Source organism: Bufo bufo, chromosome 1 (genome assembly GCF_905171765.1).
Source record: "Bufo bufo chromosome 1, aBufBuf1.1, whole genome shotgun sequence".
Classification (NCBI taxonomy): domain Eukaryota; kingdom Metazoa; phylum Chordata; class Amphibia; order Anura; family Bufonidae; genus Bufo; species Bufo bufo.
Window position 1 is genome coordinate 681,378,940 of NC_053389.1, and position 14,339 is coordinate 681,393,278.

The following is a 14,339-nucleotide window of genomic DNA, read 5'->3' on the forward strand; positions in this document are numbered from 1 at the left end:
CGCATTCTTTTCTATCCCAGTTGACAAGAAGACCAGACAATTTTTGCTTTTTCCTTTGACAGATGTCAACTGACCTGGGGCAGAAATGCCCTAGGGATGTGCGATTCACCTGTAGTGAACAGCATAGTCCTCCAAGCCACGTTAAAACCATGGCACCCCCCCCCAAGGTTCCGTGTTGTTGCAATACGTGGATGATTTACTGTTGGTGCAGTAATGTCAGTGGAGGCCAACATTGAGGATGGTATATCACTGTTACAATGGTTGATTTGAATGTGGGACACAAAGTGTCATTAGGGAAAATGCAATGGTGTAAACAGCAAGTCGAATACTTGGGGTTTGTCCTGACAAAGGGGGAAAGGAGGATCATCCCAGGGAGAGTTCAGTCTGTAGCGGATTGGTCACCCCGCACTTCCAAGAAGGAAATGCTATCCTTCCTTGGAATGATAAACTACTGCAGACAATGGATCCCATACTGTTCCTACTATGATAATATCTTGAGACAGGACAACACTGCAGGACAAACCTGATTAAATAAGATGGTCTTCAGAAATGTACAATGCATTTGATTATCTGAAATGTTCATTAATGTCAAGTCCAGGATTAGGCCTCCTGACTACAAACTTCCACATGTTTGCACGACAAAAATTGTAAAACCATGGCGGGTGTACTGACACAAGAACACGGAGGCAGTTGCGTCCTTGTGTATTTTTCTCAAAGGTAATGCCACTCCCTTTCAAGGGATGCTGGCATTCTGTGTTCTCTTGCAGCCTGTGCTATGATGGTAGAGTTGGCTACTCCTTTCACAATGTGACGTTACACCATTTTTGCACACTACACATGATGTTATAGCCTACTTAAGGACATCCACACATCAACACAGCAGGCAGCTGAGCTCATTGCACTCACTAGAGCATGTATTCTACATACTGATAGATCTGTCACCATTTATACTGATAGTAGGTACGCACATGGGGTATGTGGGACCATGGTATGATTTGACAGAGCAGAGGATTCACGGCAGCAGATGGTAAGGATCATGTCTCACAGGCAATGCCTGGCAGATAAGGTGGCGAAACGAGTGCCAAATGCAACCCCACAGGTCCATGTAACCATTGGGAGATGCCATGTTTGGCACCTCCAACCCCTGAGATGTCACAAATACTTACTGATCTCAAAGATATTCCACTGAACAGGAACAGCAAGACTGGTGTTATCCAGTATTGCAGAAAAATCCTAAGACAGGATTAGTCTGCAAAGAGGGGGTAGGATATAACAGTATTGAAATCCTGTCTGATACTCATGGAAGGCCTTTCCCCACCCCCTGGGCAAGACGGCCCAATGATAGTGCAGGAAGGGATCTTGATTTAATAAGGGAAGAATATGTCACCAAATTGATACAGGTTCTTAATAAAACTGAGGAAAAAAGTTGCTTGTAAGTCTCCCTCTCTTCCACAGGAACCCACCCACCCATACAGGGTGGGGGATGAGGTAGTGATCAAAACACTGAAGAAAGGAAAATCCTAAGGTGACTTCGCATATGGCCAACCCACTACCGTGTCGCAGTAACCAGAACAGCCGTGCTGACTGAACAGTCTCCACCTTGGATCCACGCCACCCGAGTGAAGCTTGTGAGAACAAGAGATGAGGCAGGAACGAGGCAGACAGCCTTGGCCTGAAGAAGGACAAGAGGTACTAACGGGACAGACAGCCCTGACCTCCAACAAGGCCCAGAGGTACTAACGGGGGCAGACAGCCCTGACCTCCAACATGATGAGCTCCTCACCCCTTTCTGGAAATGTTTGAATGTACTGACTAAGATTGCTTCAATAATCTTGTTGATTTTACCAATTAGTAGTAAGGGAGAAGTAGGCCCGCAACTAGCAAGGGCGGCGTCATCACCTTTTGGTATAATTCATCTAACACTCACGTAGCTACCCTACACCTTTTGCCTTTGTGAATATATGGAAAACATGTTCATATTATAACTATATGTTCCAACGACTATGTAGAAGGACAGGCCAATATATGTGTAACAGACTCATACTGGGGAAAAGGTTGTGGATACTGGGGATCAGTGGGATGGAATACAGGGACAGAATGGGGATATAAACCAGAAAGTGCCCTCAAAAGGAGGGATAAAAATTCTAAGTCCCTTTTGACTAGAATGACACTCCTTGAGAGAGGGACGTGTTATGTGGACACCTCCTCATTGAATTATTGCAAAAAAAGGTCAGCGGAAATGAAAATTGTATTGACATAGTCAACCCCTGGTAAATATGATGAAGGAGATTATGTATTGGGATGGTACTTCATAAAATGTGGGGAACTGAGACTTCTCAGGTAACACAAATGTTCAAACTTAGAGATATGTATAAGTCTAAGGAATACCAACCCATCACAGGTGTCTCCAAAAAACCCACTAGCCCCGCATATAGTTTCTCTAAAAAAACCTAAGGGCCATATCTAATCCCACATATGAGGATACTTTGGCCATAGGGACGGGTTTTTCTGATGTTAATTTGTGGCTGGAGTGGATGAAGTATAGTGCAGCCTCTGTGAATAAAAGTAACTGTTACATATGCGGTGCTGCCAAGCCACACCTAGGTACCGTACCCCTAGTGTTACCAGAAAGTGTTGAAGAATGTTTTTTGACTCTTTTTGTTAATATGTCTTATAACCACAGTGCATGTACAGAATGGAAATCAAAATACCCTCTTTTGTTAAAAAATCCTCGCCCAGGGGCAGGTATCCAGGTATATCCAGGTAACTACACATGTTACAAGGGGAGTAACACATGGGAGGAATGTACAGAATTTCACCAAAGGTTATTGTCACAAATACAGCAATCTGAATATATCCCTCACTCAGAACCAAGTGTACTCCATAGGAGATGTGTACTGGATCTGTGGAGATGGAAAGATAAGATCCAGATTGGAAGGTGCCTGGAAAGGTGAATGTGCACTTGCCAAAGCTATAATGAACATGCACATTTTTACTGAATCAGATATTATAGACAAAGGGGTGCTAAAGAGAAACAAAAGAAGCAGCCCCTTTCAAGTTTTGACCCCCATGTGTATATAGATGCAATAGGTGTTCCAAGAGGGGTCCCAGATGAGTTCAAAGCTAGAGATCAAGTAGCCGCCGGATTTGAATCAATATTTCCCATTATTAAGGTGAATAAAAATGTTGATTGGATAAATTACATATACTACAATCAGCAAAGGTTTGTAAACTATACCAGAGATGCATTTCTAGGGGTAGCAGAAGAACTACAAGCAGACTCAATCATGACATTCCAGAATCGAATGGTGTTGGATATGATTCTCGCAGAGAAGGGAGGGGTGTGCCGAGTATTGATTGATCCAACCTCCTGCTGCACATACATACCAAATAATACTGGCCCCACTGGTAAGGTCACAATAGCTATAAAGAAGCTTGAAGATCTGTCAGTAGAACTGAAAAAGAACTCAGGTATAAATGATCCATGGGATCAATACTTTGGATGGTTCACAAGTTGGAAACAAGGTCTCATGCAACTAGGGATTGTCATACTAATAGTAATTGTAGTAATAGGTGTAGTAGCATTATGTGTTATTCCCTGTGTGAGACGAATGCTAGAAAAAGGGCTCTCTAATATGTCATTATATCAGACTACTCTACCCCAGGAGGATCGAAGCCCAGATGGGTATAAGAATTACCTAATATCATATAGAGAGAAAAAGGACAAGAAAGGAAAGAACCATGTAGTGTGATCCACTAAAGGTTCTTAAGAGGGATTTGAAAGGAATCCATGTTCTTTATTATGTCAAAATGAATTCTGCTTTTTGCTGAAGTTTTGTTTCTATGTTAGGTACTAACTCTGATTGCTGTGAAACTAATATACTGTATAGGTTTCTATTCTCTGTAACCCTGAATCTTATCTCTTTGGCACTACTCCCGGACAATATTCCTAATATGGAAGTTCCGTTTTTGTTTCTATTTCTCTGAGCGTAGAATGAAAACGTGTTAATATGATAGGTTAAATACATAACATACGATGATATGCTAATAAAGAGGTAAAGCCCCCTCTATATAACCTGTGTGCATTAAAAATAAACCTCAGAGTGTTCATTCAGTACATCACTGTTGTGTCTTTTGTTACCTACTGAGTGAAGCGCTCTCCTGACGTCAGAAAAGGACTCAAACCAAGCCGATACTAGAAGTTTGGTGCCAGGGGTACCAAGTGGGACTCAGAGATTCCTTATCAGTAACAACTGTTGCTTTTCCTATTGATACATTCCTCCTCTCACTTCCTATCAGTCTCTCTCCGTCTCCTATATTCCCCTTGAAGCCACTGCCTTCTATACAGATTATTGCTGGCTGCTCATATATTTGAGCCTAGTCCCTATGGTTCGCTGCTGCTGGGGTTATATCTTTATTTGCACTGTTGTTAGAGCTTATTCCACATACCACTGCCTAAAACCTAACACTCACACACCCTGCATCCCGACATGTTTCGCTGTAAACCAGCGTCTTCAGGGGATGATGCAAGTGTGAGTGTTGGGGGCGGAGACCATCCTTTGAAGGTTCGCTTTGGGTCACATGTTCTCAACCTCCAATCATTTATTGATGCGTCATACCCATTCACACCCTCTTTTTTGATTGGCTCCAGTCCGTCATGTGCTGATGACTCACGGTTGTACGTCACGTCGCTAGGGTCATTCGCGCATGCGCCCGGATTTAGTCATCCTCCACCGCAGCGAACCATAGGGACTAGGCTCAAATATATGAGCAGCCAGCAATAATGTGTATAGAAGGCAGTGGCTTCAAGGGGAATATAGGAGACGGAGAGAGACTGATAGGAAGTGAGAGGAGGAATGTATCAATAGGAAAAGCAACAGTTGTTACTATCAGGGAATAAGTACAATATAGATCCCAACATACTAAGGGCACGATAACAGATAACAGATAACAGATCGTGACGCTCTTTCAACCTATTACCTCCCTAGAGAGTATATTAAACAACAGGACAATCTCCCTCTCCTCCCCCCCCCCCCCTCCCTCAGCCCCCCCTCCCTCAACAGTCAGTATATATAAACAGGAGGAAAAAAGTGCCACACATAAGAAGGTCGCAGCAACTGGTATATATGACTATAACAATATATAATACTAAGAGCTAAGAATATAGAGCAAGTCCGCACCACTGAGAGTTTTAAATATGTCTTTAGTATAGCAATAAGATTAAATTAGAATAAAAGGTCAGTATTTATTAAAATAACAAAATAAAGGTGAAGTTTTAAAAGAAAAAACAGTACTGATCCAAGAACGTAAATAGGTCCTCAGTGACCACCAGTCAGTAGATATGACACCGGGGACCCACGCCGATCAGCTGTTTTGAGAAGGTACTGGCACAGCGGCCTTCTCTCAGATTACCAAGCACAGCGGCGTACATTGTACAGTGGCCGTGCTTGATATTGAAGCTCAGCCCCATTCACTTCAGTGGGGCTGAGCTGCGCCTAGGCCCTGTGACCTATCAACGTGACATCACACGGCCTAGGCTAAGCTGCGAAAAGGCAGCGCCACTGGTGCCTTCTCAAACAGCTGATCGGCGGGGGTTAGACACAGAGTATAGGTCATCAATATAAAAGTCTCGGAAAACCCTTTTAAAAAATACTCCTTTCTGAGGGAAATGTTCTTTTAATGAATTATGACACATTAAGAGGGGGGAATAGATCTTCAGCAATCCCTGCTCACTGATTCAATTGGTATTAATAATAATAACATTTTTTTTTAAAGGGCCATTAATTCCATGGCGCTGTACAGGGTGGGCCATTTAGAAACATAGAAACATAGAATGTGTCGGCAGATAAGAACCATTTGGCCCATCTAGTCTGCCCAATATACTGAATATATGGATACACCTTAATAAAATGGGAATGGTTGGTGATATTAACTTCCTGTTTGTGGCACATTAGTATATGTGAGGGGGGAAACTTTTCAAGATGGGTAGTGACCATGGCGGCCATTTTGAAGTCAGCCATTTTGAATCCAACTTTTGTTTTTTCAATAGGAAGAGGGTCATTTGACACATCAAACTTGTTGGGAATTTCACAAGAAAAACAATGGTGTGCTTGGTTTTAACGTAACTTTATTCTTTCATGACTTATTTACAAGTTTCTGACCACTTACAAAATGTGTTCAATGTGCTGCCCAGTGTGTTGGATTGTCAATGCAACCCTTTTCTCCCACTCTTCACACACTGATAGCAACACCGCAGGAGAAATGCTAGCACAGGCTTCCAGTATCCGTAGTTTCAGGTGCTGCACATCTCATATCATCTGAAGGCAATCGTCTATGCTGTGAAGATACGAGATGTGCAGCACCTGAAACTATGGATACTGGAAGCCTGTGCTAGCATTTCTCCTGCGGTGTTGCTATCAGTGTGTGAAGAGTGGGAGAAGAGGGTTGCATTGACAATCCAACACAATGGGCAGCACATTAAACACATTTTATAAGTGGTCAGAAACTTGTAAATAACTCATGAAAGAATAAAGTTACGTTAAATCCAAGCACACCATTGTTTTTCTTGTGAAATTCCCAATAAGTTTGATGTGTCACATGACCCTCTTCCTATTGAAAAAACAAAAGTTGGATTCAAAATGGCCGACTTCAAAATGGCCGCCATGGTCACCACCAATCTTGAAAAGTTTCCCCCCTCACATATACTAATGTGCCACAAACAGGAAGTTAAAATCACCAACCATTCCCATTTTATTAAGGTGTATCCATATAAATGGCCCACCCTGTACATCCAGCCGTGGTTACACAAGTATAGAATACAAGAAACTATTAACTTACTGGTACAGAGGGGTAGAGGACCCTGCCCACAAGAGTTTACAATCTATAAGGGAAGGGAAGAATGCAGTAGGTGAGGGTATAGGCTGCTCATGTGGCTGTGTGGTGGCATCATGCTCATTATAGATGGTAGTCTTTCCTGAAAAGGTGGGTTTTCAGGTTACTCTTGAAGGTTTGTATATTGGGGGAGAGCTTGATGTGTTGGGGTAGTGAGAGTAGGGGAGAGGCAGGTTAGAAATCTTGTAGTTGGTTGTGTGAAGAACAGATGGGACAACAGAGTAGGAGGTCCTGTGAGGATCTGAGATTACATTTGGTGATGTATGAAGAAAGCAGGTGGGGGGACGGACTGGGGGGCGCCGTTTCAGTTTGCGCCTCAGGCAGCAGAAAGGCTAGGTGCACCCCTGATTGAAGGGGAGCGAGAGTGGTGGATGGGAGGCCACACAGGAGGATGTTGCAGTAGTTCAGGCGGAAGATGGCGAGAGCATGCACTAGTATTTTAGTTGGCTCAGGGATGAGGAAGGCGCCTACTAGCAACACAAATAATAATATTAGTTATCAGCCTCAATGTCTTTGGCTGGCGGCAGGTCCTCAGCAGCACCTCAAGGACCTACCAGGGATGATTGCGGTTATAGAGTAGTACATAGTTCCTTGACCCATCAGTTAAAAAAGGACAGGGTTTAATAGATAAAAAAAATGGACATGGAGGCAGGCCATCAAGAGATGCTATTCCCGAACCCTCCAAGCCTGATGCCACGTATGGTTTACCAGCATATAGAGACCAGTCTGAGCTCCCGGGTATGTCTAGTTTGTCACAGAAAGATACCCTCAGAAATTGAAATTGTAGGTTTCTCTCCCCAAATGGAAACTGTGTTTCAGGGGGTGAGGAATTTGAAGACTACACATACACACCCTAAACCTAGAAGATATATGTAACGCCCCAGAGTGGCATTACCACTTCCTCACCCCGCTACTGTCTTTAATGGTCTAATATAATGTCATCTTGTCCTATATCAAGTCCTATACACTGTGCATGTCCAATGTTTGTAACTGTTATGTTCACATGTAATATGCCTGGTTCACCAGCAGGTGGCAGCAGATACGGCAGAACTATAGTTGGGTAGAATGGAGCTTTCCATTCCATTCTAACACGAGTCCCACTTCCTGCAGGAAGAGAGGGGACCAGTTTCTAGAGGAGTCTAGCTTACCCCCTTCTAGGGGAAGGAAGCAAGTGCTGGGCATGTCTCTGCTGGATGTGCCCATGCCAAGCCAGCTAAAGCACCGTCAGCTCTGCTAAATGTGGAGGCCACAGCTTAGAGCCTCAGGAGCCAGGAGGAAAGTTTCCTGGCATAATTAAGAGACAGACTACAAATTGAGAAGTTTCAACATATAGAAGAAGTTAAGTTATACAGCAAGCCTGTCAGCACAGCAGAGCCAGAGAGCAACAGATGTAGCAGAGTTGAGTTTTTGCCTACCAGAGTTTTAATGCTAAAGCCTGCTGGGACCAAGGCAGTTTCAAGACTGTTTTTGATGAACGTTTATTCAAGTAAAGCTGCTATTGAATTTCATACAAGGTCTGGACTCCAGTTACTTCTTTAATCCCTCAATTACTACCCCCTATTTGTCTGCTTCGGAGCCAACACCTGGGGTTCCAGCCGTATCCAGGTAGGAGCACCGTGACACTTATACACTGCGTGCAGAATTATTAGGCAAATTAGTATTTTGACCACATCATCCTCTTTATGCATGTTGTCTTACTCCAAGCTGTATAGGCTCGAAAGCCTACTACCAATTAAGCATATTAGGTGATGTGCATCTCTGTAATGAGAAGGGGTGTGGTCTAATGACATCAACACCCTATATTAGGTGTGCATAATTATTAGGCAACTTCCTTTCCTTTGGCAAAATGGGTCAAAAGAAGGACTTGACAGGCTCAGAAAAGTCAAAAATAGTGAGATATCTTGCAGAGGGATGCAGCACTCTTAAAATTGCAAAGCTTCTGAAGCGTGATCATCGAACAATCAAGCGTTTCATTCAAAATAGTCAACAGGGTCGCAAGAAGCGTGTGGAAAAACCAAGGCGCAAAATAACTGCCCATGAACTGAGAAAAGTCAAGCGTGCAGCTGCCAAGATGCCACTTGCCACCAGTTTGGCCATATTTCAGAGCTGCAACATCACTGGAGTGCCCAAAAGCACAAAGTGTGCAATACTCAGAGACATGGCCAAGGTAAGAAAGGCTGAAAGACGACCACCACTGAACAAGACACACAAGCTGAAACGTCAAGACTGGGCCAAGAAATATCTCAAGACTGATTTTTCTAAAGTTTTATGGACTGATGAAATGAGAGTGAGTCTTGATGGGCCAGATGGATGGGCCCGTGGCTGGATTGGTAAAGGGCAGAGAGCTCCAGTCCGACTCAGACGCCAGCAAGGTGGAGGTGGAGTACTGGTTTGGGCTGGTATCATCAAAGATGAGCTTGTGGGGCCTTTTCGGGTTGAGGATGGAGTCAAGCTCAACTCCCAGTCCTACTGCCAGTTTCTAGAAGACACCTTCTTCAAGCAGTGCTACAGGAAGAAGTCTGCATCCTTCAAGAAAAACATGATTTTCATGCAGGACAATGCTCCATCACACGCGTCCAAGTACTCCACAGCGTGGCTGGCAAGAAAGGGTATAAAAGAAGAAAATCTAATGACATGGCCTCCTTGTTCACCTGATCTGAACCCCATTGAGAACCTGTGGTCCATCATCAAATGTGAGATTTACAAGGAGGGAAAACAGTACACCTCTCTGAACAGTGTCTGGGAGGCTGTGGTTGCTGCTGCACGCAATGTTGATGGTGAACAGATCAAAACACTGACAGAATCCATGGATGGCAGGCTTTTGAGTGTCCTTGCAAAGAAAGGTGGCTATATTGGTCACTGATTTGTTTTTGTTTTGTTTTTGAATGTCAGAAATGTATATTTGTGAATGTTGAGATGTTATGTTGGTTTCACTGGTAAAAATAAATAATTGAAATGGGTATATATTTGTTTTTTGTTAAGTTGCCTAATAATTATGCACAGTAATAGTCACCTGCACACACAGATATCCCCCTAAAATAGCTAAAACTAAAAACAAACTAAAAACTACTTCCAAAAATATTCAGCTTTGATATTAATGAGTTTTTTGGGTTCATTGAGAACATGGTTGTTGTTCAATAATAAAATTAATCCTCAAAAATACAACTTGCCTAATAATTCTGCACTCCCTGTACAGAACATTAAGGGACATTTTAGGCCACTCTATACTACTGGGCCGTTCCTACACCTGGGTACCACCACCAATTACAAAAGGGGCCCTGGCCGTTGCCGCTGCGTTACATATATAATGCATAATCATGTTGAAAGTATTGAAAAATGAATCTAGCTAAATCTGCTTTGTAATTGTTCTACACCACTTCGGCCTATTTGTGATTACATAGTAACATAGTTTATAAGTCTGAAAAAAGACATTTGTCCATCCAGTTCAGCCTGTTATCCTGCAAGTTGATCCAGAGGAAGGCAAAAAAAAAACTGTGAGGTAGAAGCCAATTTTCCTCACTTTAGGGGAAAAAAATTCCTTCGCGACTCCAATTAGGCAATCAGAATAACTCCCTGGATCAACGACCCCTCTCATAGTAACATAGTTTATAAGGCTGAAAAAAGACAATAATAAAATTGGTATAGACAAGCACCGTTATAAATGTGAACTTTTTACTATGCCAGAAATTTATTATTCTCCATACTTATGACTGAATGTAAAATGTCAATTGATAAAAGCTGTAACATACAAATTGTAGCCAATAAAGCAATTGAATCCTGCCAGGTAGGAATGGAGATGTGGTGGACACGGATTGCCCCATAACATACCTAAATGTACTTTGATTTGTGTATTAATTTTGGCCTGATCTTCCTTCCTGCCTACTGCAATATATGCAATATTCTTCACCTGATGAAGGGGTTTCTTTCCCCGAAACGCATAGTGTGATTGCAATAAATACTTTTGAAGATACATCATCCACCATTGGTTGGTTCCTTGCGCCGAGGGATGCTCCTTCTTTTTCACTTCATTCCAATCCTCTGTGTGGGCCCTGGCACACTCATCTGAGGACACCTGCACCTGGCTGCATACCTACCTTTCCATTGGGGATTGAATTTATCTCCGACACGTCTACAGTAGCGTTGTGCCTATAATTGCACAACCCTATAAGGTCAGCCTCCTAAATTGGAGTATATTTCAAATTCCCAAACGTTTTTACCCTATGGTGCGCCCTGTTTTTCTGTCTATACAGTAAACAACCTGCCTACACGTCAAATCATCAGAAGATAGGTGGGGAGAGCAGGAGATTAGGAATAACCAGGACTCTTCTCAGGTAGATTTGACTCTTTTCAAGGCCTGGGCTGCAATGATTATTATGCTGGTTCTCGGCAATTACTGACTTTTAGCTCATAAGTGACACACCGCTGAAATCAGCATTTCTGTCACTAATTTATGCTGCTCTCAGGGAGGTCAGCATAAAGTTGATGACAGGTTCCCTTTAAAGATAATGTTTAACTTAAAATGTTGAGGGCATGCTCTGTGACTTATGCAAAGGGTGGATGAAAAGAGAAGAGCAGTTATTTCTATAATGTGTTGTGAATAGTGGATCTTGTGTTATCTGCCACACACTTTATAATACAGGTGTTACTTTCATTGTAATCATGCCTGTGATGATAATGAGGTTACTTCTGAGAATTGACACAGTGCTCAGTTTTAGCAGTAGCGATCATATGCTGCTCAGGTTGCACCAGTCAAACACTACATACCCCTCAAATCCCCTGCAGAGCAAGTCCTGATGTTCTGTTGTGCCCCATTCCTCCCGGGTCCACTGCATGTGACCACTGAAATGAACCAGTGGCCTCAGTAATCATATGTCATACTACTGGCATAAGAGTTCAGCAATGGAGCAAGGCACATGACTGCTGAGGCCACCGATTGGCTGTAGCACACATAAGACAGTTGCTTGTATGTAAAGACCAATAGTTCAAGAGGAAAAATTTTAGATAAACTGAGTTTTGTTTTGTTTTTTACAAATTTGTGTACTGACGAGGCCTCAGTAGATGAAAATTAAGAAGCCTGGCTCTATAGTACAGGAAGTACCAACCTATAGTGGCCAGTATTTGAGTAGCAAGATTTCAGGAATTTTCTTCAATATTCTTGTTCTAGATAAAAGGTTGATAGTTTTATTATATATACACATTCTAGATAAAACTACCAAACAACATTTAAAACAAATTTAACATAAAATGTTGATTTAAACAATAGGCAATTTTCTGAAGATGCATTGCCTTTAAAATGTTTCCTGTTTGCTAGTCATTATCTCTTCTAGGACTCATGCACACAAACATATCATTTTTCCTTGTCCGTACAGTTTTTTTTTTTGCGGACCACAAAACATCCAACTGTCATGTTCATGAGCCCCAACTGACAGGAAGGCTTTCCCATATAGGTCCATACAAAAACACTGCCATTGCTGAAACGTATCACCTTTACTAGAAAGATTATGAGGGAGAATTATCAAGACAGGCACTTTCATCATAAATTAAGCTCATCCTCCAGCAGTCGGTGTACCTAAACAGAAACATACGGCAGCTTAGCTACCGTAGACTCCTGACTTCATCTGTGCAAGAAAACTGGCTTGAATGAAGATAAATTTGTCATGGCAGCTGTCTATGCCCCCTTCCCACCCTCGACTAAGGCTACTTTCGCACTAGCGTTTTGACTTTCCGTTTGAGAGATCCGTTCAGGGTTCTCACCAGGGGCGGATTAAGTGCATGATAGGCCCGGGGCTGTCTAACCAACTTGGGCCCCCCTTCCCCCCCATTTTAGTTTAGTTTTTTTTGTATGAAGAGGCTGCGGTGCTTCATGAGCGCCACAGTCTCTTCTTAGGCCATATGACATCTTCAGACAAAAAAAAATACCCCAAATTGGGTCGCCAAATTTAAAATACACTGCTCAAAAAAATAAAGGGAACACTTGTAACTCCAAGTCAATCACACTTCTGTGAAACCAAACTGTCCACTTAGGAAGCAACACTGAGTGACAATCAATTTTACATGCTGTTCTGCAAATGGGATAGACAACAGGTGGAAATTATAGGCAATTAGCAAGACACCCCCAATAAAGGAGTGGTTCTGCAGGTGGTGATCACAGACAACTTCTCAGTTCCTATGCTTCCTGGCTGATGTTTTGGTCACTTTTGAATGCTGGCGGTGATTTCACTCTAGTGGTAGCATGAGACGGAGTCTACAACCCACACAAGTGGCTCAGGTAGTGCAGCTTATCCAGGATGGCACATCAATGCGCGCTGTGGCAAGAAGGTTTGCTGTGTCTGTCAGCGTAGTGTCCAGAGCATGGAGGCGCTACCAGGAGACAGGCCAGTACATAAGGAGACGTGGAGGAGGCCGTAGGAGGGCAACAACCCAGCAGCAGGACCGCTACCTCCGCCTTTGTGCAAGGAGGAACAGGAGGAGCACTGCCAGAGCCCTGCAAAATGACCTCCAGCAGGCCACAAATGTGCATGTGTCTGCTCAAATGGTCAGAAACATACTCCATACGGGTTATATGAGGGCCCGACGTCCCCAGGTGGGGGTTGTGCTTACAGCCCAACACCGTGCAGGACGTTTGGCATTTGCCAGAGAACACCAAGATTGGCAAATTCGCCACTGGCACCCTGTGCTCTTCACAGATAAAAGCAGGTTCACACTGAGCACATGTGACAGACGTGACAGAGTCTGGAGACGCCGTGGAGAACGTTCTGCTGCCTGCAACATACTCCAGCATGACCGGTTTGGCATTGGGTCAGTAATGGTGTGGGGTGGCATTTCTTTGGAGGGCCGCACAGCCCTCCATGTGCTCGCCAGAGGTAGCCTGACTGCCATTAGGTACCGAGATGAGATCCTCAGACCCCTTGTGAGACCATATGCTGGTGCGGTTGGCCCTGGGTTCCTCCTTATGCAAGACAATGCTAGACCTCATGTGGCTGGAGTGTGTCAGCAGTTCCTACAAGACGAAGGCATTGATGCTATGGACTGGCCCGCCCGTTCTCCAGACCTGAATCCAATTGAGCACATCTGGGACATCATGTCTTGCTCTATCCACCAACGTCACGTTGCACCACAGACTGTCCAGGAGTTGGCAGATGCTTTAGTCCAGGTCTGGGAGGAGATCCCTCAGGAGACCGTCCGCCACCTCATCAGGAGCATGCACAGGCGTTGTAGGGAGGTCATACAGGCATGTGGCGGCCACACACACTACTGAGCCTCATTTTGACTTGTTTTAAGGACATTACATCAACGTTGGATCAGCCTGTAGTGTGTTTTTCCACTTTAATTTTAAGTGTGACTCCAAATCCAGACCTCCATGGGTTGAAAAATTTGATTTCCATTTTTTTATTTTCGTGTGATTTTGTTGTCAGCACATTCAACTATGTAAAGAACAAAGTATTTCA